Genomic DNA, 25,645 nt, shown 5'->3' on the forward strand with positions numbered 1-25,645 from the left:
CGTCCGTTTTGCAAACGAAAAGGTTTGCGGTTCAATCTCCGACCAGAACATCGACACTTTCTGTGGTGGCAAATCCCCTCACCGTAATGTTGTTTTACATTCCCCAAGTATTTCAGCCATGAAAAACTTCTCTATAAAGTGGTATCGTAAGACACGCCGTTCGGACTCTGCGATAAAAAGTAGGTCAAATATCACTAAGCCAATGTGAATCGGCGTGCACTCATTGATATGAAAGAAGTCTACCTTTTCCCTTCGGGGGCGTAGTGGTCGGTATCAGGACACCATCGACCGATATGTTCAGTCGGAGCTTTATTTTATTCGTCTAGGTGGTGGACAGTGTGAAAGTCTATTTAGCGGTGCACAAATGGAAGATTAGAGAGAAGACATCTTCCATATTTCAACGTAAAGAACGTACAAACATCCGCATACATTTCAGTAAGGTAGAGTTTAAACTGTTCCGGGGATATCACCCAGCCTTGTTCAACTACCTGTTTTCCTCTACGGGTTTTAGACTTCTTATTTCTGAATTCCACAAAAGATTGGCGCCCGCACACATCGAACAACATGGCATGGTTGAAGGTATCGAGTGCCCTTGATAAGTCAAGAGCCACCCTGAAGGCCAGAACAGAATCAATCGTCGCTTGCTTTCCTTGCTTCCCCAAATGTCAAATTATAAAGGAATGCCAGAGCCTCTTTGAAAATCCGCCTGCGTTCTCCTTTTAGAGGCTCTGGCTTTCCTTTATAATTTGACAGTTGGGAAGCAAGCAAAGCAAGCGACGATTGATTGTGTTCTGGCCTTGAGTGTTCGATGCGCGGCCTCGACAGCTATGTGTGGATATGGCGTGTAATGCTGTAGTTATACTGTGAATTTTCCGGAGTCCATGCTGTTGTTGGGCACTTGGCTTCTCAACATGGGGAGGAGTAGTGCCTCTAAAATTTTGCTACCGACGATAGGAGACAAATCGGCACGTACGATTCGCCTCTGCTTTAATCCTTGCTTGGCTTCAGTAGTGAGATCACCCTGTTAACTATACATCGTAGCAAACTCAACTTCGCCCTATCAATATTGGGGTATTGTGAACTCTAATCCTATAAGTCACTAGAGTTAAGCTCAAACGAGATAGGTTTGTACCGGTCAGACTGGTGTATAAGGAAGGCAAGGCCTCCTTCTTCACATATTCTGCAAAACTTTTAAACCATCGCAACATTGCAATGACGGCGAGCTCTGTTTCCATAATGTTTCTTCGACTCGTAAAGTTTATAATTTACGAATATTAAGTAGTATCAACTTTCTCGTTTCAGGTCACAACATAAATTATTATAGAAGGTATGTATAACAATTTCACAATGTTGCTGTAGTACTACTGTTATATTCCTTAGACTTTGTCACTTAATTTTAAATATTTTTTCCCCCTTGTTGAATCGAAATCAGTCATATATATATATATATATATATATATATATATATGTATGTATATATATATATATATATATGAGGAAAAGTCAAAATTTTTTAGTTTCCATGAAGCCAAGGTTTGCACTATTATAATACGCGAACTATTCTAGTTTGCCAGTAACTATGACTATTGCTGGATTAATTTAGATGTTTTTGTACAAAGCTCAAAAATTTAGCAAAAAAATTTAATTTACGTGGTAGTTACGACCGCGTAAAGGAAAAACCATAGGTAAAAACACGTTGAATCTAAACAGGTTTTTTACATTGCTATTCGATTTCTGATTAAACCATTCAAATGACGGACATCTGTCCAAAGTAAAAGTTGGAGAATACAAAATGAAGATTACACTTCTAATGTATCACTTTCCAAAATTTCCACTGCATCCACCTTTTATGGATGCTGACATTTTGAAGCCGGATTTCAGGTGTTTTTTGTATTTTTTATGTAACTGGGACGCGCATTCGGATATTTCGAAAAACCAATTATAGGACTAAAAAACTCGCGATTTCGCATAATCTGATATGTATATTATGTAGCCCACACTGCAGCAGAGTAATCTACTGCCAAAGGCCAAAATTTAGTGCGATATTTTTTCTAAAAAACCTAGTTTTTGGGTACAGTATTTACAATATCGTTTTGAGTGTGCTGGTACCCCGCGATATTTTAGTTTTTCGACGATCCGGATCATATGAATCACAGATCGTAAAAATCCATCTACTAGAACGGCGGAAATGGCTACTGCAAAAATTGAAAAATTTGCGAAAAATGTTTTTCAAAATATCGCTGACTAATTCGCGTTTTATGTGGATCGTATCCATTTCAATGAAGAAAGTGAATCATCACTCGCGTTTGTGCGAAAACACCGGTTTGAAAAATTTAGTGGCATGGGAGCTGTATCCGATTTATCCAAAAAATACTGTGTGATGCTACATCCACGGTTCTTGATGGATTTTATTGAAATATGTTTAGATCGATGTATTTTTTCACGGTTGATAGTGAAATCGGATGCGCATAAAAAGTGTATGCACTTTGTGCAAAATATAAGCGTTATACAGTTTGTTGCACACTAAACTGCAGACGATGTTACATCTTAGCGGCCAAAGTAAATCCTGGCAAATGTGTACAAATTAAAAGAGAAGAATTCGCTGTATTGGTAAACCGCATGCGCATCAAGTGATTTTGAGGATTTCGCGGTTTACACGCATTTCAAAATGAACATTACCCGATACAATTTTATTTCAAGATTATACCCCATTTAAAGGAACCCAACATTTATTTGAAAGATATCCATATCTTCTGCTAGATGTTAGCGTGTTTTCGAGAAGTGATTAGAATAAAAAATGTGATTTATTGCGTGGAATTTAACTAAAATAGAAGAAAAACTCCGACCTATTTTTCTTACATTTTGTTCAACTAACTCACAAAATAAATTTTAATAAATATTTTCTCTTACAAAAATTTTATAAATTTCCTCAATATATTTTTTGTTTTTTGCTATAATATGCAAACCGCTAAACGGATTTGTATAGTTTTGGTTTCATTTGAATCTTCGCGATGTTTAGATTACGTACATATTTTTTATATATTTTTCAGATGCTTAAACAGCTTGAATTTTATTAGAACAAGTTGTAAACTACCAATTGTTTTGAATGCTTTCCTAATTTCCGCGAAAATTTACAACTTTTTCACTAAAGTTATGGGACCTCAGTAACCATATAGTATGTAGGGAGCCCCTAATCAAGAGAGTTTCTCAATATAATGATTAGAGTCTTTTAAAGATTTTTTTCTTTTTATCAGAATTGAAACCGCCATAACTTTTGCGCGCAACAACCAAAATTAGTATCCCGAACAGATTTAAGAATGGGATTTTTTCCCAATTTATGTACCAAAAATCATTCATGTAGCTTAAAAAAAATTTTTTAATTTTTTTTATGGAAAACTAAAAAATTTTGTCTTTTCTTCATATATATATATACAAATACATACCTACTGTTACGAAAGTAACTTGCAGATTTAAAATAATTTACCGTACATTTTAATTAGACAATAACTTTATTTGAACCGGTTTTACAACAACAATTACAGTATAGAATTTACTACAATTATGCAATTGTCGCCCAGTCACTATTTCTAGAGTTGGCTAAATCTAGTTACTCTTTCACTGTCCTACTCCCTAAATGTATGACTGATTTCATATAAAAGAACGTATGAAAACGCTCATACGCAGCTTTTTCATATTAACGATCCGATCGATTGGAACTACATAGTGAACTAAATTGTTCAATTGAACTCCATTGGAGGCACACTAAATTCGAACAGATTCAGTAAGATCATTTCTTCATATGTCTATGCTTAATATATGCAATATTTGGCTCAAAAGCATGGTGTAATTATGAAGGTAAACTTTTAAAATCATATGTTTTAATTTGTTGTTTCTAAATTTTACCTTTGCAAAGATTTTAATTTCACACAAATTAAGCGTTGTTTCCAACTTTTTAAATCATTTTATGTTATTTATTATAAGTTTATTCGGTAGGTTTTCATGGTAATCTTATTTTAAGTCACCAACCAATAAAAACATTATAATTGAAGGCGTTAAATGTCTTCGATGCGTATGATTTGGACTTGTTTCCGTTGAACATCTATAAACCCTGTTCGCGACATTCTGAATCAAATTATAAAAATTCTGATAAAGAAAAACAAATGTCAACTGCTTAAAAGTGCAATTATGTATTTTTAAGCTGAAACACTTCAAAGAAGTCATTTGGCTTTTAGCGCTTAGCATAAATGGTGGATTACAATTTACGACAATATAACACCGCCATATGTTATGTCTTATTTTACAACAACAATTGGCGTTATGTTAATTGAATTCATTAAAAGTTTGGTTGTGAACATATTTTACAATATTCTCTGATTTAAGCAAATGTGCAACAAACGTCTGCAAAACTGTTGTTGTTACCACTTACCTGTTGTGTTATGTGTATGTTTTTCTCATGTTGCTGTTGAATATAATATTCGTTTGAGTGTGTGCGAGTTAATGTAAGTGGGTGTGCCAGCCAGAAAGGGAGTAAGTCATGTTTGTGAACGTTAAACTTTGTAATGAGATGTTAATAAAATGTTAATGTTTATTATGTGTTTAATGTGACAAATACATACAACAATACAAACCAAGACCGGCAGTGTGTCCTTGGCAAATACAACTGAATGAATGAATAAATGTAGTATGTATACGAAATATATAATTATTGTAATTATTATTATTTGATAATTTAAACACGGTTCAAAAAGTTCGCATTGGTGTAAAAGTTATTTGTTATTTACATAATTAACCCATGGGCGTGATCTAGAATACGAAAGCATTATGTATTAAAATTGTAATGGCGTCGTTTGTATTTCGTGTCATTAACTCACCCAGTAACGAATTATTTTGTTAGGATAAACGAATGTTATTGTTGAAAAGAACTCGCTTAGAAAGTAAGGTCAAATTTATTGAGGGGTTAGCTTTTATGAAAATTCTTTTGATCAATGTTACAAAAATAATAAATATTGTAGAAAAAATAATTAATATATAATTAATATACTATGTTAGTAATACCCTGTAATGGGTTTCGTCACATATTGAGGAGGAAATCCATTAGATCGAATGTAAATGTTTATACAAGAATTGATTTTATATAATTACATAACATTATACATACCTTTTTCCTTTCCTTTCGAACAAGCTTTTATTTTAAAATACAGTCGAACTTCTCTATAACGTAGAAATTGGGAACCGACGAATTACTACGTTATAGAGAAACCGGGGGAAAATGGCAAAATAGTCATTTTTAACCAATGAAATGAAAATATGCATAGTAGTCATTGGGAATATAATTTTTATTCCAAGAGCGTTTTTCAAAAATTCGTTATAGAGAGATTATTTAAATTCCCGTTGTGCATTAAAAAAAACTTCGTTATAGAAAAGTATTCGCTATAGGGAAGTTTGCTATAGAGAGGTTAAAATAGGTTAAAGTGTGTTAAAAAAGTTGTGTTTTCAATTTTTATTCGTTATAGAGAAAATTTCGTATAAGGAAGTAAGTTGTAGAGAAGTTCGACTGCATTACAAATGAACTCGCCTGAGTATATACCGTCAGGGCACCTATGAGACAGGTCTTTGTTTTACAAAATATGGTTTGAGATCTGTAAAATAGTTAACAAACTAAGAATGGGCTATAGTAGGAATTTTATACCATTCACCACCAAACCTACATCAAACCGGAAAAATTTCTTTAGGATGTGTCTATTACTTCATATTAACAGTTTTTTCTTATCGTTATGTACATAATTTAGTAGCATTTGAGTTAAAAGAATTGTAAAGATAAATGGTTCTCATTCGATTCGTTATTGAGCCTGGCTAATAGATTTTTTGTTTTTGCGATGCCTAAAAATTTTGAGTAAATGAAGTCCCTACTATTAATATTAACAGGTCTTAGCTACAAGTTTATTTTAGTCGGTATTTCATCGATATATTTCGTTAATTATCAAAGTTATAAGCAACTTGGCAGATTCAGATAGTTGTTTGTTATTCTAATGTTAACTAATAAAAACATACATACTTCTCTGAGTGAACGTCGATTCATATTGGCTCAATGATAAAAAATAGGTCGCATTTTTATCGCCGAATCCCACAACCGCGTGTCTTTTGATAACATTTGTAGAGAAGTTTTTATCGCTAAAATACTCAGGAAATGTCGCTAAAATTACTCTGAAAGGATCTGTCACCGCCAAAAATTTTGATGTTCTGGTGTGGGATTGAACCGCAGATCATCTGAGTGTAAGGTGGACTTACTTACCACTGCACCACAATGGCTCCCCTTTTCACTATTAGGGGACCTCAATATTGGATCAGTTCATATCTATTTTATAATCTTTTATTTTTTATAGATAGGAGAAACGTGGAAGTAAAAAAATATGTTTTGCATGTTAAAAATTTACCGAATTCTTGCTGTTCGTATAAGGGACACCCATAAACAGTGATGCTGCACACTTATTTTGAGTGTATTGAAATTATTATAACCTTAATATAGCGGCACTTTGCCCCAACTAGGGGTACGAATTTTGTCTTCATCTCTTAAATAACAATGCATTTGTTATATATTTAATATATTTAAACTTATCATTCTTTCCTCTGGCTCTAAGTGTATGTAAATATTTTGCTTTTATTTTTGGAGTTATATTACATTAATTTCTTCACAAACTTTTGGAAGGGACAACGACGAAAATGTTTAAATACCATAAATCGGTCAACTTTACTTGGCCGCTCGAACTTCATTAATTTCTTTGACAACTAATTAATGGAAATATACACCCACTTAGATAAACAGCAACAACAAGAAAAGTTTCAATAGACTTTAAGTACTTTATAGTTTAAACAGGATCGTCTTATTTTTGAAGTTGAACCGCAACATTGTTGTGGTGGTTGTACAATAACAATGGACACCTCCAAATCTCATTTAATGTGGTAACAAATACCAACAAATGATTTATTACCGAAATTACAGGGGAGTCGCGGGTGATTCATCACATTTAGCAAGTCAGTGGAGGCAGCTGACACAGAAGGGTTAAACAGTTAATGCGCTTCTTATGGAAAACGGAAAACAAACATTTCTTGTGTTCATCTCCGTCTCCGTTTCAGTCATAAAACTCAAAAACACACAAACGCCACACACAGCCATATACACACACATACAATGGCAGAAATTCTTGTACAATGACTTTTTGGGTATTAAATTTTAAACCATTAAAAATACATAAATCTTTTAATCAGAGTTCATTTAATTAAGGAATACTTTCCATGTCCCCGCGTCTCCTATTAAATGAGGCATATTTTATTGGCATTGTCATGGCAGGAATTCATGCGGGCTTATTAAACTTTGCTTGTACATGGCTTAAATCAAATTTAACGCATTCAAGTTTAATTAAAAGCTATAAAAGGTCAGATTACAAATAGCCGAACACACAAGTGCACACATGTTGTGTTACGAAATTCGTATCGAGTCGTAAAATATTACAACTTAATGACAAATAATCAAAACAATTTGTTTTCAACTAATTATTGTAAAACAAATAACAACAAATCCAAGAGGCAACAACAACAACTGAAATAACCAATAGTCATAACATTATTCTTATTCTCCGGAGGTATCCTGTCACAAAGTCTTTGTGAGAAAATTACCACATGTCTGTGAAAATGGAATGTCATGCCGTTGCTTTGAAGTGTTAGCAAAAGTACAAAACAACAATTTTTATGAGCAATTTTTGTAAAACAACCACTACAATAACATAAAATGTACAACCGCACGTGTGTGTGTGCGAGTATTTTGGAGAGTAAGGAAGTTGGTGTATCTTAAAATTCATACGTGTATATAATACAATTGTTGGGTTACCATCATAGAATACGTGCGATAAGAATTTATTATAACGATGTTGTAAAATGTAATGAGCTTTTACACTTTAGTTTATGAGAATGTTCAGCAAAAATGCTGCGATCCCCATGTATACTCTATACACATACCCAGAAGAAGTTAAAGAAATCTTTGTTATGTCCCTCTGCACTATAAACGTGTATTCGACTCATTTGTTCACACGTGTTATTTTGTTTATCTTCAACCAAGGCCATTGGCATCCTTCGACATGCAGGTGAAAGTGCAAGTGACAAAAATTACATAATAATCACTTCATAAAATGCAATCAGTTCAAATTCGATATTACCCGACAAATGTAAGATTTTCTTGCAGATAATTTGAAATCAATGATCATGGACTACATAGTATTGTAAGGAGTAACTGAATCTAAGTCTTAATAAAAATATGTTGAAATTAATATATTAAACACTTTAACACTACTTATGTAGTTGGCTATAACATGATGTTTGTTTTCGCAGCAGAAATCAGGTTAGGTTTAAATTTGATCTACATGCATGCATGGTAAATGTCATAGTTGTTGTAATCCGTTTTTTTTTTGTCAAAATTTTATTGACATTGTATTTGTTTTTAAATAGGATATAATTTTAAAGTAAACCTTTTTTGTTGTCCCGTAGAATTTGATCGGGGAATTATTTTATCCACATTTAAAAACTAATTAGGGACCATTGTCAAAAACATTGGGCCATTTGTGGTTTCAAAATATTCGATCATTTGAAGCATATTAAATGTCATAACGTATACATGTATGTATGCAAAACGCTTGGAAAAGTTCTTTCAAGGATAATATGGGTACATATTATATTCTTGCAAAAATGTTAATATACCTCAGCTAAGTGGAATATCCTACAGGTGTTTCTGTACTTAGAAGCCTCATCTGAAATTTAAATATTTTGTTTATTCACTAAACTTATATTGCACCTGAAATACTTAGGCCACGAACAATGCCAATGACAGAGTGGCATCCACTTGAACTTTCCAAGTGCCATTGTTGAAGCCTGCCCATTCCACACATACTAAAACAAATCTTTGTGATTGTGAAAGCAAATATTTTTTATTGCTTTTAACGTTTGTTTATTTATTTTTATTGGCATTAAAACGCTATGTTTAATTTATGAGCAGCTCAAGTAGAACAGGAATCCCGCATGAGGATAAAGAATTGGAAACTATGCATACGTGTACACCAGATCTCTTCGGCAGATGTGTGGTTGTGAATGAAAAGGTGATGATGAACAATGTAAACACTCGTGTATGTATGTATGTTGGATGTATGTATTTATGTAGATGATGATGCCGACGAATAAATGTCACGAATGCTGGTGATGGTAAACGTATTGTGCAGGTGACTTTGTCTGCAACGATAATGACGTTATACTCTCTCAAACTGGCAAGAACAACAATCAATATGTGGATGTGTGCATGTATAACATTTTAACGAAATAAGGTATTAATAACATTTATATACAAATGCAAAACTGCTTCGAAGAAAATGAATTTTTTCTCGAAACCACTCAAAGATCCGGCTCATAATACAAACAATGGCAAATGTTTTAGTAAGCCTAGTATTGAAGGTTTCCTTTCTAAAATGGAAAACTGAGAACAATTTGTTTTTCCTTTGAGTGGATGTATGTGTGGCAGTGACACTTGTTTAGTGGGAACAATGTAACCATTTTGTACATTGCACGATAGTAATGGGGGTATATTAAGTTGGGTTTTCCGTTTGTAATTGAAAAATTGTTTAAAACCCCGTAAATTACTCTTGCGAACTCTTGGTCTAGTTCGAAGATGGACTATATAATTCATCGTAATACTATATGTGTATATCAAGTGTAGGACGAAAAGTAGCGGCCCAAAACATGAAAGAGGGAATCTAATGATCACATTATGTTGCTTTAACCTAGGGACGACTCATGCGGAAACTTTTTCTACCGAAATAACTTTAACGTGGAGGATTTTTGAGATCTGTTCACTCTGGCACAGACTGCTTTAACAAATTTATCGTAAAAATAGCAGTAAGTAGGATGATATAATTGATAACATATAATGTCTTCCATATGATCAATCTTCTATGAAGACCACGATGGATTGGAGAGTAAGTAATTTAGAGATTATATGAAATAATGACTCTTCACTACGAACACGACCATATTGAACGTCCACTGACAATTATGAACAAATTGAGTAAGAATTGTCACCCTACGTGTAGGCCTAATATACACTGATGTGCAAAACTAAAGCCCTGGGTACCTGACTCACAACCATTTTTTAAGAAAATGCGAAATTCCAGATATGCTGAACGTATTGTTTTGAAGAATTGTATACAATATTAAATTTATTGCAGTATTGATCATGAGTGAATAAATTACATAAAAAGGTCTAAAATAGAAGCACACAAACCTACTTGTATGTTTGTTATGCTAAAATCAGATGTAAATGTCGATAAAACGTTCAAAATATTATTTTCATAATCTATAATATCAAGTCTCAAGTAAAAATCAATTCAATTTCAAAAACGCTACTTCATTGTCAGTGAAACTGGGATGTTCCGAAAACTATTGTGCACCAATGTAAACTCTCACACATATATTCAAACCAGCGCCTTTTTGACCGGACAAAACGTGCAATTGATGGGTCATCCGCCGTACAGCATTGACTTGGAACCCAATGATTTAATTTGATTCCCTCACATAAAGAAAAAAGGCATCGTTGTCAGAAGATGCTGTTGAAGCGTTCAAAAACGATGTTATGGAGGTGTCTCAATCGGATTGGAAAAAGTGCTTCAACAAATACTTTGAGCGCATGAAAGAGTGTATATATAAATCATGTTGGAGAATACTTTGAGAAACAATGAAACCATTTTTGATGATAAATATTCGCGTTTTCATTATTAGGCCAGAAACTTTTCTAGTTCCACTCGTATAGAGACTATGTTAAAGAATTGACCTATAGTAAACAAAATTTCTTACAGTTTAGTAGAGGGTAGGCAGTACCCTCTACTAAACTCTTCTAAAGAATTCAAAGAATTCAAATCTATATCCAACATATAAATATTTTGTTGCACCTTCCCATACAACTGAAATCGCAGTGCAATGTAACCTGTCTCGTAAGCCTATTGCGCAAATTTTGTCCTTAATACGCCGATCTAGGCGTCATCTGTGAATTGATTTTCAGCTAGCTATATTTGTTATTGGGTACATTTTATGATAACACATACGATACATAAATATAGTACATATGTATGTGAACATAAACCCCATTATTTTAATAACGTATGCTACATTTATAATTACACAACACCATGTTTTAAACGGTAAACGTCAAATACCCTAATCCACCTGTTTCTTTATGTGTGTGCGTGTGTAAATGGGTGTGAGTGTCTAACACACTTGATGTTAGTAAATAATTTGAGCTCGTTAGTTTGAAGTAAAAATTATGACCACATTTGAAATTAATTAATTATAATCAGGGGTATACACAACAACAACAAATCATTGTGTAACAATGAATTATGTATTTGCATTCATATCCTGCAGTCATTAGGGGCATTAAATATGTTAATGCACCCATTTATGTTAGATATTTATAAACATTGTTTTGTTAATGTACAGTGAAAAATAAAACCGGGTGAAGATATTTCGTATTCAGAGTTTTATTACAACACTTAATGTAGACGACTGCAGATTGGGAGAGCACTGATGGCAAATAAAACACTAAACTAAAACGTCTATAAAATAATGATGTGTCTTTAGTGCTTCCTGTGAAATTGGTGCCAGTCATGATTATGTCAACCGTAATAACAACAGAAGATTAATAAATGTAAATGACTTTTTGATGAGCGAGAAATAGATAGTAATGCTTCACACTTATCGGAAAATGTATTTTATTTAATGACATTGTCAATTATTAATGTAATTATGTGTATTTGTTGTTTTCCATTGTACAAATTAACTGAGAGATTATACGTTTGTGTAATTCCTTTAGTTGGGGTAAGCCCTACCCTTAGGAGATTATACTGAAATAAAGAAAATGCATTAATTTAGATAACAAGAGAAACGCAAGGAGTCACTACAAAAAATTTTAAATAAGTAAATAATTTTGCGAAACAATAAGTGTGTTCCTGTACTCTTTAATGGGAAAAGTGGCAAAAAAGCGAACTGTGAAAAATGAGTTCCACATACAGCTTTGTTTAAAAAGTAAAAGGAACGGAAAAATGGAAGAGACGCCAAAAAAGTGGATCAAATGTCAAAGTCGGCGTAAAAGCCAATCAGAAGTCGGCAACCATGTTTCTTTTTTGTACACGCCCATATTTATCGTGTCTTAGGACACGCTGTTCGGACTCGGCGATAAACTGTAGGTCCCATCCCAGCCAGCATTTTTTGAAAATTATAATCAAATTCGAGTCTTTTTTGATCCGACTACACGTTTAAAAAGCTAGAATATGAGCTCATTTTCTGATCATAAATGACTCCTTTGTCGGTAGGAAAACATAACCTCAGGCGACTCGTCTAAGCAAATCACAAATGAGTCTTCCTCTGCATTAGTTTCGAGTCATTTTTGCCCATTTTCTGATGGTATATAAAGTCTTTTTCGATTCGCATTTCAATCATTTATTGGTGATTTGTTGAATAATTTGGGACTCTTTTCGAGTCTTTTTTGGGTCATGTTTATAATCGTTTATGAATCTTTAAGGAGTCATTTATGAGTATTTTTATTAAACGAAATAAATTAAAAGAATTTTCCCTTTATTCTCTTTTTCTTTTCTTTTCTTTTCTTTTCTTTTCTTTCCTTTCTTTTCTTTTCTTTTCTTTTCTTTTCTGCTTTGTTATGACTTTTAATTATCCTTTATGTTGGGCGGTGAGTATACTGCTTCTTCATTTCACTTGGCAAAACCTGAACATGTGTTGTGTTTGTATACCCAGTCAGCATTTTTTGAAAATTTTAATCAAATTCGAGTCTTTTTTGATCCGACTGCACGATTAAAAAGCTAGAATATGAGCTCATTTTCTGATCATAAATGACTCCTTTGTCGGTAGGAAAATATAACCTCAGGCGACTCTTCTAAACAAATCACAAATGAGTCTTTTTCGAGTCGTATTTTAATCATTTATTGGTGTTTTGTTGATTAATTTCGGACCCTTTTTCGAGTCTTTTTAGAGTCATGTTTATAATCATTTATGAGTCTTTAGGGAGTCATTTATGAGTCTTTTTGTTAGACGAAATAAATTAAAAAAATTTTCTTTTTATTCTTCTTTGTTTCTTTCCTTTGTTTTATAGTCTTTTCTGCTTTGTTATGTCTTTTAATTATCCTTTATGTTGCTTGGTGGTTAGTATACTCCTTCTTCATTTCACTTGGCAAAACCTGTTGTGTTGTGTTTGTCTGTACCTTTAATATTATACGTTACATTTATATCAAAATTTTGTAGAAAGTGTATATGAGAATTTTATTTTTTTAATTACAACCAAATAAAAATAAAACAAAGCAATCAGTTTTTAATCACCTAACTGTTCAAAATATGATCAGAGTATACATAATTATAATCACTTTTCAAACACCTGTATGACCCTTTTTTGATTAAGCATTTTTCAATCTTCCAGATGATCAAAATGTGACAATAAACAACAAAAAATTGTCACATTTTAAACACCTCAATGATTTATTTGTGATTGCTACACATTTGTTGTTGTATTTTAAATTGAACTCTTTTTAATAATTACAGGGAGTCACTTTCGAGTCCCTTTCTGATCACACAAGCGACTTAATCAATTTTTGATCACCAAAAGGACTCTAAAAAGACTCCTCAATGTGATTTTTGAAAAAACAGTCTTCTAAATGCTATCTGGGTATACACTTAATATTATACGTTACATTTATATCAAAGTTTTGTAGAAAGTGTATATGAGAATTTTATTTTTTTATTTACAACCAAATAAAAATAAAACAAAGCAATCAGTTTTTAATCACCTAACTGTTCAAAATATGATCAGAAGATACATAATTATAATCACTTTTCAAACACCTGCATGACCCTTTTTTGATTAAGCACTTTTCAATCTTCCAGATGATCAAAATGTGACAATAAATAACAAAAAATGGTCACATTTTAAACACTTCAATGACTAATTTGTGATTGCTACACATTTATTGTTGTATTTTCAATTAAACTCTTTTTAATCACTACAGGGAGTCACTTTCGAGTCCCTTTCTGATCATACAAGCGACTTAATCAGATTTTGATCACCAAAAGGACTCTAAAAAGACTCCTCAATGTGATTTTTGAAAAAAACAGTCTTCCAAATGCTATCTGGGATGTCATTGAGCTATGAATGGGGTTGTACTCATTGATATGAGAGAAGTCTCCCTTATCCCGCCTGGGAATGTTTGTGGAACAATTATTACTTACTTACTTTATAGGTTCTATATGGATTTGGAGACTATGGTAAAACGATCCAAGACATCACAATTCGATTCGAAATGTTTCGATTCTTTTCGTCCCAATATTTTGTAAAAATACATTTATTTTTTTAATCAGCGACCCAAAAACATGACTAATAGGGTAATCGGCCAATGTGCAATGGCATAAAAACTCTTAGAGATATACTATTCACATTTTCTTAAAATTTCGGCTATGAAAAACTTTTCTAGAAATGTTATCGTACAATGTACAACAAGCCAGTCGGACTCCGCGATAAGGAGAAGTTTACCTTTTCGGAGATGTTCATTGGAAACTGTTTTCTATTTGTTTGTATACACCTTTAGTCAGATGAAGCTATATAGCTAAATTTCGGTGTCGCAATATAATAGTTTGTGGATATTTCGTGTTTTACAGGAATAACTCAAAAAATACATTATCGTCTTTAAACGAGTGTTGACGGTTCGTCCCGCAGGTTTCAGTTATTTATTCATCAACTGTATGTTTTCGCATTATATGTTGTCTTGGGTTCTACGAGACATCCTGTTATAAATTTTACTGTTTTTGTTAGCGTTTTTATTTTGACACAACCAAAACGTGAATAACATCCGTTATTTCGACGGAATGGAATACGAAAGTTCAAAAGGAAAAAACTAATATATTCGACGAAATAAGTATTACTACCAACCGCGTCCTCGCTTCAAGGTTGACTATAAACGAATGTCGTGGGAAAACAAAGTATAAAAAAATACAAAAATAAGTCTTTTTCAGCAGATGCAGAAAGAAATTGAAGACTGACATGAATGAAAAAGTAGTACCCAAGAAAATATTTACATAAAAATGTGTGAGGAGTGTTAGCTGGGAAAATGGTAAAATATTCAAATGACGACAGGAAGCAACTCGTATCGTCATCGTATACAAAAATTCACTCACACTTGCAACAACGAAGTTAATAGACAGGAACAAGAAGAGCGCCATTGACAGCAAAGTACGGCAATATTGAACTCCATGATGTAAAGTTTGTACGAGTAACATGTCAAAAATTACACATGTATTTTTAATACATTTTGCGTTTAAAGTTATTTGGTGCTGTACACAGTACACTGTGAATTTATTGGAAAAGTTCAACGATATTTTTTAAAGGAATGAGAGAAAATTTTTTCCTTTTATAATTAAAATAAATGATTTTTAAATAATATTGCTTAGAAAAACGAGAGGTTAGAAATTGTAGAATAAATAAACATACATATGTATATTCAAATTGTCGTCACATTTAAGAAAATTTGTAAGAAAATAATTAATTTTCCACCTTTCCAAACGATTGCGAAGTATACTGTATAGAACGGAAGGACCATGGCTTTTTAGAACGCAGCTAGAAGGCAGTGAATCGAAAAATGCAATAAAAATGGAAGGAAAGGATCGAAATCGGGCGGTGCTGACTATATGATACCCTACACCACTGTGAATATGTAAAATATATATGGGAACTATATTCAAATCTAGACCGATTACAGTATAATTTGGAACATTTATTTCTGAAAAAATGCACACACATATTCCAAATTTCATCACAATTGGACATATATAGCGTGTTTGGTGCATCAAATACCTAAACTCGACCGAAAATATATATGGGAGCTATATCCACATTTGAACCGATTTCCATATAATTTGGCACATTTATTTCTAGACCAAATTCCGTCACCCATACCAAATTTCATCAAAATTGGGCAAAAAGCTATATCCAAATCTGAACTGATTCTTACCAAAAATAAATAGGGTAGTTTATGCGAATCGGAAAATAAATGCGATATGTACTTTGTTTACAAAACTATATGGACAGACGGGCAGTCAGACATGCATAATAAGGGGTATGCAATGTGATATAGGGTAAAATAAGAAGAATTTTTTACAGTGTTTTATTTAACTTGCTTTGGTGTCCGTTTAGTTCAAATCTGGTAACTCATTTTTAACACAGTTGCAGTTGACCAATCGAACTAAAACTTTGCACACTTTTCAGATTTGGTTGACAATACATGAATATGAAATCAAAACCAATATTGGTTCATTTTACAGTGTTTTATTTAACTTGTTAAATTGTTTCATTTATCTTGCTCTTCAAATCTGGTAACTCATTTTTGACACAGTTGCAGTTGACCAATCGAACAAAAACTTTGCACACTTTTTCGGTTTGGATGACAATACAAGAATATGAAATCAAAACCAATATTGGTCCATTTTTACAGTGTTTTTACATTGTTTCATTTATCTTCCTTTTCAAATCTGGTAACTCATTTTTGACACAGTTGCGGTTGACCAATCGAACTAAAACTTTGCGCACTTTTCAGATTTGGATGACAATACATGAGTATGAAACCAAAACCAATATGGGTCCATTTTTTCCTACCGCCCCATTAAACGGTCAACCCGATTTCAGGTTATTTTGAGAATTTTGTCTTCATTTTTAGCCCGAATTGGCTCTAACTTGGCATTTGGAGTTCCCAATGGTCCAGGAATTTCCCCACTAAAAATTGTGGACATAGGTGAATGTTTAGTATAGTCCCCATATAGCGGTACCACCCGATTTAATTCAAATCTAGTAACTCATTTTTAACACAATTGCAGATGACCAATCGAACTGAAACTTTGCATACTTTTCAGATTTGGATGACGTTACGTGAATATGAAACTAAACCCAATATGGGTCCATTTTTTCCCCCATAGCCCCCATATTGCGGTACTACACGATTTAAGGTGTTTTGAGGAGTTTGTCTTCATTTTTAGTCCGAATTGGCTGTAACTTAGCATTTGGAGTTCCCAATTGTACAGAAACTTCCCCACAAACAGTTGTGGATATTGGTCAGGTTTTGGTGCAGCCCCCATATAACGATACAACCCCATTTCAGCCAATTTAAAGTTTTTATCTACATCTTCTACCTAAATTGACTGTAATTTGGTTATGGACTTCTCAGTGGTCAAAAAATGTATTTACTAAAAGGTTAAAAATAAAAGATAATTAAAAAATTAAGTTTCAGTGTTTTATTTATAAATGCACTTAAAACTAGAAAGTAATTTGTTGCTAAGACTCAATAAGTATATTCTTCCACATGATGGAATTAAAAATGGTGGCAAAATGAAACGGCAAGCGTTTTATTTGAGAGATTCCGTCATGTGGAAGAATATACTTATTTAGGCTAAGCGACAATTATTTTTAGTGCATTTATAAATAAAACACTTTTTTTTAATTAACTTTTATTATTTGTGTAAAACAAGAATATTGACAAAATTATTACTTAACACAAATTATAAAAAAATTCCCTTTATAATCGCTACCGACTTTTCTTACTCCGCTCTGTATTTTATATAAGCGCATCTAATTTTGTTTTATCGGCCAAAGGGTTTTTATATTGTTCTCCCACTCCAGTTCAGATTTCGAGACGGACTTTAGCTCAACTTCATCAATGCCCAGCTAAATTTATTTGAAGTGTTTTCTATGTGAAGTAGTGATTGCATAGCATTTTTTGAAGCAGTCCACTCAAAGTTATAAAAAGTGCATTAGGTTGTTCATATTTTGACAATGTCCAATTTGAATCCATTTCATTAAATTTCAAATCTAAGCTATATTTTCGTTTATAATAACTTTTTGCAAATAAAATTCTTAATAAGCCCATATTTATATTAGGCAATTTTCCTTGCGGCAATTGTCAGTTTAATGAAGAGAGAAGTGAGGTATATGGTAACCCTTTGCCTCTCAACCCTCTCTCTCACCGACAAACTGACAATAGCCGCAAGGATAATTGCCTAATATAAATATGGACTTATACAATAAACAATTTAATTTATGTTATTTTAATTACCCATCTTTCTTTGTAGCCAAAAAAGTTGTTGAATCACTAGTGCAAGTCACTATATCTTATTATGTGAAAAAAAGTCAAGATTTTTACAAGGGAATGGTGCAGCGAAGATGTATTCTATTTTGAATCTTAATCAGGTCTTTTGCATAACTCTATGTAAGTGAGTAAACAAGCATTTCTTAAGATGTTTTGGGGTATATTAAGGTTGTAAAAATTAATTTTCTATAGTACTAATACTAGCTCTATGTTCCTCGAGAACTTTTTTATAATTCACATGTTTGTTTTAAACTCTGTAACTTTTTATAAATAAAGGAAATATAAACTTTTTTGGTATATTTTAATATACGTATTTACGTATAAACTATAAAAATAATGACCTGTTTCACCAAGACGCTCCAACCACTACCAAACTACTGTTGTTTTTGAATATTTGATTCATTTTTGTTTTTGATAAAAAAAACTCCTACAATAACATGAATTCGGTAATAATTCAAACGAATTTGAGTTCGAATCGTCTTAGAGAAGCAGACCATAAATTAAAAGTTACCACAACCCTTTTAAATAACTCTTCCAAATGGCCTAATCCCATATCATTAAAATGCTTACTAAAAAATCAATTTTTAAATGAAGCGAAAAATAAATAGAATGTATTTTTATTCACTGCAAAGAACTAAAACAAAAGGTGTGATTGAGAAGCAAAATAGACTGAATCCTCGCTGATCTATGCCCTTGTAAAAATCGTGACTTCTTTCACGTAAAAAGGTGCAGCCCGAAATCACTTGCACTCATGATTCAACTACTTCTTTTGTTACAAACATTTTGCTGGGTAATTTCCGTCTAGTGAATTATCGCAATGTTCGCAACATTAGTTTTTATTTCTTTATTTAAAAAAGTCGTAGAAATATATAAACTCATTTTTGTATTTGGAAGAAAATGATGCCGCTGCTTGTAGGGATTAACAAACTGGCTTGTTTGAAGGGATTTTTAATCAAGTGCTTATGAAATGTATCCAACGGAGTGCAATTTTCATTATTCCGTGTGGACTGCATCGAAAGATGTAGTGAAATCATAACTCCACATTGCACGATTTTTTAACACAATGTTTGTGTGTGTTTCTATTATTATATTAATGAGATAAAACTTGGCCGACCAAGAGAGTTTGTATATAATCACATGATTTTTAAAACCCACGAAATGACTTGCTTGCAGAAAAGATCTTCGGGGATATTCTAAAGTCGCATATCTTTACTATCTATTCCCACATAGACGAATACTATTATGTTGAAGGGCCAGTCGTACTGGCCAATTAGTACAAAGTCCTAAATCATTGAGTAAAAAGAAGAAGAGAACACCACATTAGCTGTATCACATGGTCGAACCCGACAGACTATAGCCTATTTTTACATGTTATTTCTATCAGTGTATATAGGACTGTAAGTTGCATTGAAATTGCAAAGTAAGACATTTTTTGCGCGTCATCTAAAAATTGTTAAACAGGTAAACACAGTACAGTCGACCAAATAAAATATTAACTTGTAGTTCAATATTGTAAGTTGCATGATATTCCTCGGCTTTATCTCCTTTTTGCTCATGTGTAACTTTTATCGTTGGTGTGGTTTGTGTGTGTGTGTTTCTACTTTCTTTGGCATCACACTTCCAAGAAACTGTTAGCTTTTTCTTTCTTCGTCGCATCATAGGGCGACATTATTGCAGCTTTTGCTACATGTGGGTTGGTGCGAGTGCATGTGACGCGTACCGTTTCCAACTTAATTTATTTTCGTTTTTCTTTGAGTTTAATTTTGCACAGGAGAAAAAAAAAGAAATTTACAAAACAAAAAAGTTTCTTTTTAATTTTTGTTTATTTTATCGCAACTTGTCAGCATTACTTCCTGTGGTGTCACTCCACCATTATCGTCGTTTTGGTTAGCGCTATAAGAATAGATGAGAATTACTTGGTTGCTTTATTGTGAACGACCCTCTTTTACTCCATCATGCAACCGTGTACCCCAGGCTATTAGATGCAATGATGGGAACTTTTGCCAAGTCATATGTGTATGGATGTGTGTTGTTTGTTTGTTTATAAGCTTTTGTTTTAGCAAGCGTTTTTATTTATTTTAGTTTAAAACAACAAGCACATTCACTTATCCTTCAGAGCATTGCCTTCGTGTGTCCTTGTATGCCTTTGAACCTGACGATGAATGGATAAGGTCCCCTCGTTTATATCCATGTTCGTTACAAAAGCATTTGGACGCAGTGTATGTGCACTTAAGGAGGCAGTTGGGGTGCAGGTTTGTGTTTATTTTCAACATTTTCTGAAAGGCCACCCACCTTTCAAACTAACTGCCGAAAATCATTTGGCCCACAATTGGGATAGAATGGTATGTGTGTATGTTCGTGTGTGTGTTTCTTTAACATTATACGTATTGGAGGTTCCTTTTCGTTTATCTTTATCTTTGTTTCTTCAAGAGTTATACACTATCACACAAACATCCATGCAAGCACATCTCTATTTTCATTGCTGATTTCACTTAAAAATCCACACATACATATACATACAAATACAAAGCCAGTACAAATTGATTTCCGTTTCTGAGAACTGTAGAAGAAGAGGAAGATTGAATTTGTTCATGGATCAGAGTAGATGTTTGTTTGCTCATTCCTTTCCCAATTAAGATCAATGTAATTCGCTTTTTTAATGTGAGTGTGTGCCCACTATTCTCATTGGCTATCAATGTGGAGAATGTTAGGTCTTGCAATAGTCCATTACTTGACTTGCAAAGGTTCAGTGTACCAAACACATTATCCCATCACTGTATGTATGTTTGTGCTTTAGTTCTTGCGTTAGTGCAGGAGGGTGTCGTTCGACTTCTTGTTTTTCTAGATCAGTGTAAATTGATTCATGTTAATGTGTCTTCGTGCACTTTGTAAAAGTTATGATTCTGCTCTATGGTGTTGTCCCTTATCTTGACTCTAATGTCATTTTGCTTACAAACAAGGGTGGCTTAACGTTTTATGTGTTCCTTAACAATGGAACATACAGTTTTATTCGCTTAAGGAGACATCAGTGCGTATGAGTTCCGCCATATTATTTTATGTTTCTTTAGGTCATTATGTTTGTAAATTCAGTTTCCATTTACGAAACTAAAATAGGATGTACCGGGAGTCTTGTAGCATATGTACAACTACGGATCATTAAGAAAAAAGAGTTATCACCTTCTGCTGAATTTCATATGCAATTCAACCAATCATACACTAGCGGTCATCTGAATAGGTTTGATTTTTTTCTTTTTATATGTTAAGTTATCTTCTGATGTGTTCGTATTACAGATCCATACTATTTAGTTTTTGAGAGTCCTATCCTATGCCAACATTCCCAAGAAAAAACTTGACGGTGTTGCCATATTTTCGGAAAATATGTCAATTGTAATAAAAATGTACAAAAAAGTGTCCAATTTTTGCGATCATCAGAATAGGTTTAAATCAAATAAAATTGAAAAATTGTACTACCCATGCAAATATTGCGCAATTTTTTGGTTTAGTTTAGTAAAATGAAACATTCTGATAAATCCTACAACAAATTTGACCCGCTTTATTAGAAACGTGGGTTTAATTCTCAACATGGAAAAGTTACCAAGAACTTTCAGATAAAATCAAGAAATATTCAAACAAAAACGTTTTATAAACTTGCTTTAAAGTAGAAAATTGTAATTCAAATTTACCTCAAAGGGGCATGATATCGCCGACTTTTATAGTGCTGTATAACTTCAGTAGTCCATTCTTTTGTACTTATTCGTGTTTATTTTATGACTTGTGAACAGAAAAAAACTTTTTGACCTGACTATATAGGTATTACAGCATTATAAAAGTCGGCGATATCATGCCCCTTTGAGTTAAATTTGAATTAAAATTTTCTACTTTATTGTCGTCGAAGAAACTTTCTTCCAGACCAATTTTCGAACATTAATGATACATGTGGTCAACTATGGTGGATTTGTGAGCATGATAATACTAAAATTTTTACTGCAAGGATAGTTAAAAAATGAAACTTGAACTAAAATACCAACTATTTTCAATGACCTTTCTAATTTATCGATCCTAATAATATGGCTACACTTGGTATTTGCTTTCAGACAATTTTCGAAGCTCAGAAGAGATCTTACGAAATCAAAAAGTCATTTAAAGCGAGTTTATAAAACGTTTTTGTTTGAATATTTCTTGATTTTATCTGAAAGTTCTCGGTAACTTTTCCATGTTGAGAATTGAACCCACGTTTCTAATAAAGCGGGTCAAATTTGTTGTAGGATTTATCAGAATGTTACATTTTACTAAACTAAACCAAAAAATTGCACAATATTTGCATGGGTAGTACAATTTTTCAATTTTATTTGATTCAAACCTATTCTGATGATCGCAAAAATTGGACACTTTTTTGTACATTTTTTATTATAATTGGGATATTTTCCGAAAATATGGCAACACCGTCAAGTTTTTTCTTGGGAATGTTGGCATAGGATAGGTCTCTCAAAAACTAAATAGTATGGATCTGTAATACGAACACATCAGAAGATAACTTAACATATAAAAAGAAAAAAATTCAAACCTATTCAGATAACCGCTAGTGTATGTATCTAATATTATAATTATCGAATGCGTCATTCGTTTTCACCGATAAAATAAGGGGAGACTAAATGAAAACAGCCCTATTCTATATTTAGCTTTATAAACAAATCTAGCGGTTTTAGGTAAAAGAAGGTGTAGGGAGCATTTTAAAGCCGAATCAGCTGTAATGTGGACTTCGAATTTTGCTATAGACAGCAAATATCCCTTTTACATTTGTTGACAAAGGTCCACATTTATTCAGACGTTCACACTTCCCGAAAAAACACCAAATACTGAAATCCCCTCAAAATAAATAATTTCTAGAATAAAAGACGTTGGTTGTGTAGTCGGTCGAAGGTCTGCCTAAAGCAAAAGCTGTGATTGCTGCAGGTGTGCCTCCAAATTCTATTTTGCGTAAAAGACCCATATTACTCGCGTATCTCTGTAATTGATGACACGCGTTTTCGCAAATATTATAATCGCTTATAAAGGATTCCATTTATGTAAACATTTTTAAAGAAAATCGCGGTTTAGCACGCGGATTTGTCAAAATTTATTTTTGTTGATTTTCCTATTTTCAAGGTATCTATATCCGCGGCTTTAGTGAATGGAAGGGAATTAATGACAGTTGTAAATTTTACACGCAAAAAATAAGTTTTTTTTTAAGAAAATTCAAGGAGGACACTCATGAGATATACATTAATCGACGTAAAATCACGAGTTTTATAATCCTTTTATGATTTTGGAATGTCATCTCGTTGCGCGTCCCGATTATTAAAAAAAATCAAAAACCCCCTAAATTACGGCTTCAAAATTTCTGCTTCAATTTTAGGCTGATGCAGTGGATATACACTGTGCAACATTTTTAATGTGATCTTGTGCAAACAATTCGAACTGAGGATTTTTTGAAAGTACAGACCCAAAGACAGGAAACCCCAGTTGGGTTTTGTTGTGTCAGATCCAGCTCGGATTTTATGGCCCCATCTAAACATGGTTAAATATTGAGATTTTAAATAAATTCGGGGCTATATATCTGAAACCAAAGCGAATCTTCTTCTGACATCTGAAGCAAATTTGTAGATAAGGACAATAATAAAATATTTGGAGAAATAATGAACTCGAAAAACAACGTTTATTGCCTTAAATTTCAAAATATATGCAAAAATTCCACAATTTTTTACATTTCGCACCGTATCTCCAAAACCGTTAATTTTTTCTGAATATTTTCTTTTGGAAAAATATCCCCTGGAATGTAATACACAACTCTTCAGAACATGTCGTTGTTGTAAATGCCTCTATGCCGTTGTTTTCTGTACATTTTTCAACGACGATTTAATAAAAATGTCAATAATGTAGTGAAATCCGAAATGCGAGAATAAACTGTTGGTGTGAACTGTGTTTGAAATACGTGTTGTAAAAGATATGATGCAAAATAACACTGAAACTACAAGAAGTAAGAATGTTCTAAAGAATTGTTGAGAACTTTATTTGGAAGATTTTTGCAAAGGGTTACTTGGTTCAACTCCCAATAGTTTAGGCGATACTGACCAGAATTTCAGCTATTATGTACAATTTTCTGTATTTTATAGATTTTGATGCCCTAGATGTTGTTTTTCTTATGTGGTTTTTTCAAAAGATAAGCTCTCTAGATTTATCCCGATTTAGATGAGGCCATAAAATCCGAACTGGATCTGACAGGACAAAACCCTATTAGGGTTTTTGTAGTCTGAATATGTACTTTCAAAAAATGCATACTAGAAGTTGTTTGCATTTTCAGTGTTACATAGTGATATCGGAGAAACATACACTAGTATCACGTTGCCCATGGAGTATTCTCTTTTCTACATTGATGCCAACACAGCTTTCACGAAAATTAATTTTAATATCAGCCTAATTTTGATGAAATTTGGATTACATGATAGAACTCTGTTTAGAAATAGGTTTAACAAATTTTATTGAGATCGACCTAGATTTGGATATAAATCCCATAAATGTATATTTTACATGTTCACAGTAGTGTCGGGTATCATATTGTCAGCCCCTTCCGACTTTGACTACTGGTTGTCTTTATATCGCTGAGATTTTTTACGGATATTTTTTACTTGTTATATGTGTCCAGGGACGTACGCAGGGGGGGGGGGGGGCACTGGGGGCCCGTATGCCCATCTAATTTTTTTTCCTATCAGTAACAAATTTGTAGCTGAAATCAACCGTAAACGAAATTAATGCTCAAACTTTCGTTATATGGTATTGTATTAAAATCCGCTGTTATTTTTATTGTATATTACGGTGCTCTTGAACCAACTTTAAATGAAAGAAGAAAAACAAAAATTTGCTGGGAAACCACAAGCAGTGCAAATGCTCTACAATATTGTTCTTATATGATATTTTCGTAGGTTTTACCATTTCTGAGGTATAGAAGTTCAAATGTAAACAATTCACTGACTGTATCGTCTCCTTATAAAACAATGTCAGGACTACAATTTCCCAACTTAAGCTTATATATCTCAAAAATGGTACAACCGAGTAAAAAAGTTACGAATCCCCATCTTGTAAAGAATTTTCACAGCTATACGATTTTCTGTAGTCCCATTTCGACAAGACTTACTGTTTTGAAGCAAATCGTGAAAACCTAACAAAAAACCCTACAAATGTGACCTGAACTTCTATATCTTAAAAATGGTGAAACCTAGGAACAAATCAAACAAATTTTCAAAGTTACAACATTTTCTTTAGCCCTATTTCGATAGGAGTTGTGGTTTCCCAACAAAATCGCGAAAACCTAAAATAAACCTAAAAATGTAAACTTATTTAAAATTCCCTCCAGCGATTTTTTCTTGTTTTGGGATTTTTCTCATCTA

At 32.9% G+C, this 25,645-nt stretch overlaps 1 protein-coding gene across 7 annotated transcripts in view; it reads left to right on the forward strand.

Moving 5' to 3' along the window:
- The window catches only part of dpr12 (defective proboscis extension response 12), a 508,475-nt gene that overhangs the window by 147,088 nt on the left and 335,742 nt on the right, over positions 1–25,645 (forward strand). For 5 of the 7 annotated variants that reach the window (XM_073992337.1, XM_073992338.1, XM_073992342.1 and 2 more), the window contains exon 3: positions 1,303–1,327. The exons of the other annotated variants lie outside the window; for them this stretch is intronic. The gene's annotated coding sequence lies outside the window, so the exon portion shown is untranslated. The remainder of the gene's footprint in view (positions 1–1,302; positions 1,328–25,645) is intronic. 7 annotated transcript variants of the gene reach the window in all.

Source organism: Musca autumnalis, unplaced genomic scaffold, assembly GCF_047663935.1.
Source record: "Musca autumnalis isolate F117 unplaced genomic scaffold, ASM4766393v1 scaffold_5, whole genome shotgun sequence".
NCBI lineage: Eukaryota > Metazoa > Arthropoda > Insecta > Diptera > Muscidae > Musca > Musca autumnalis.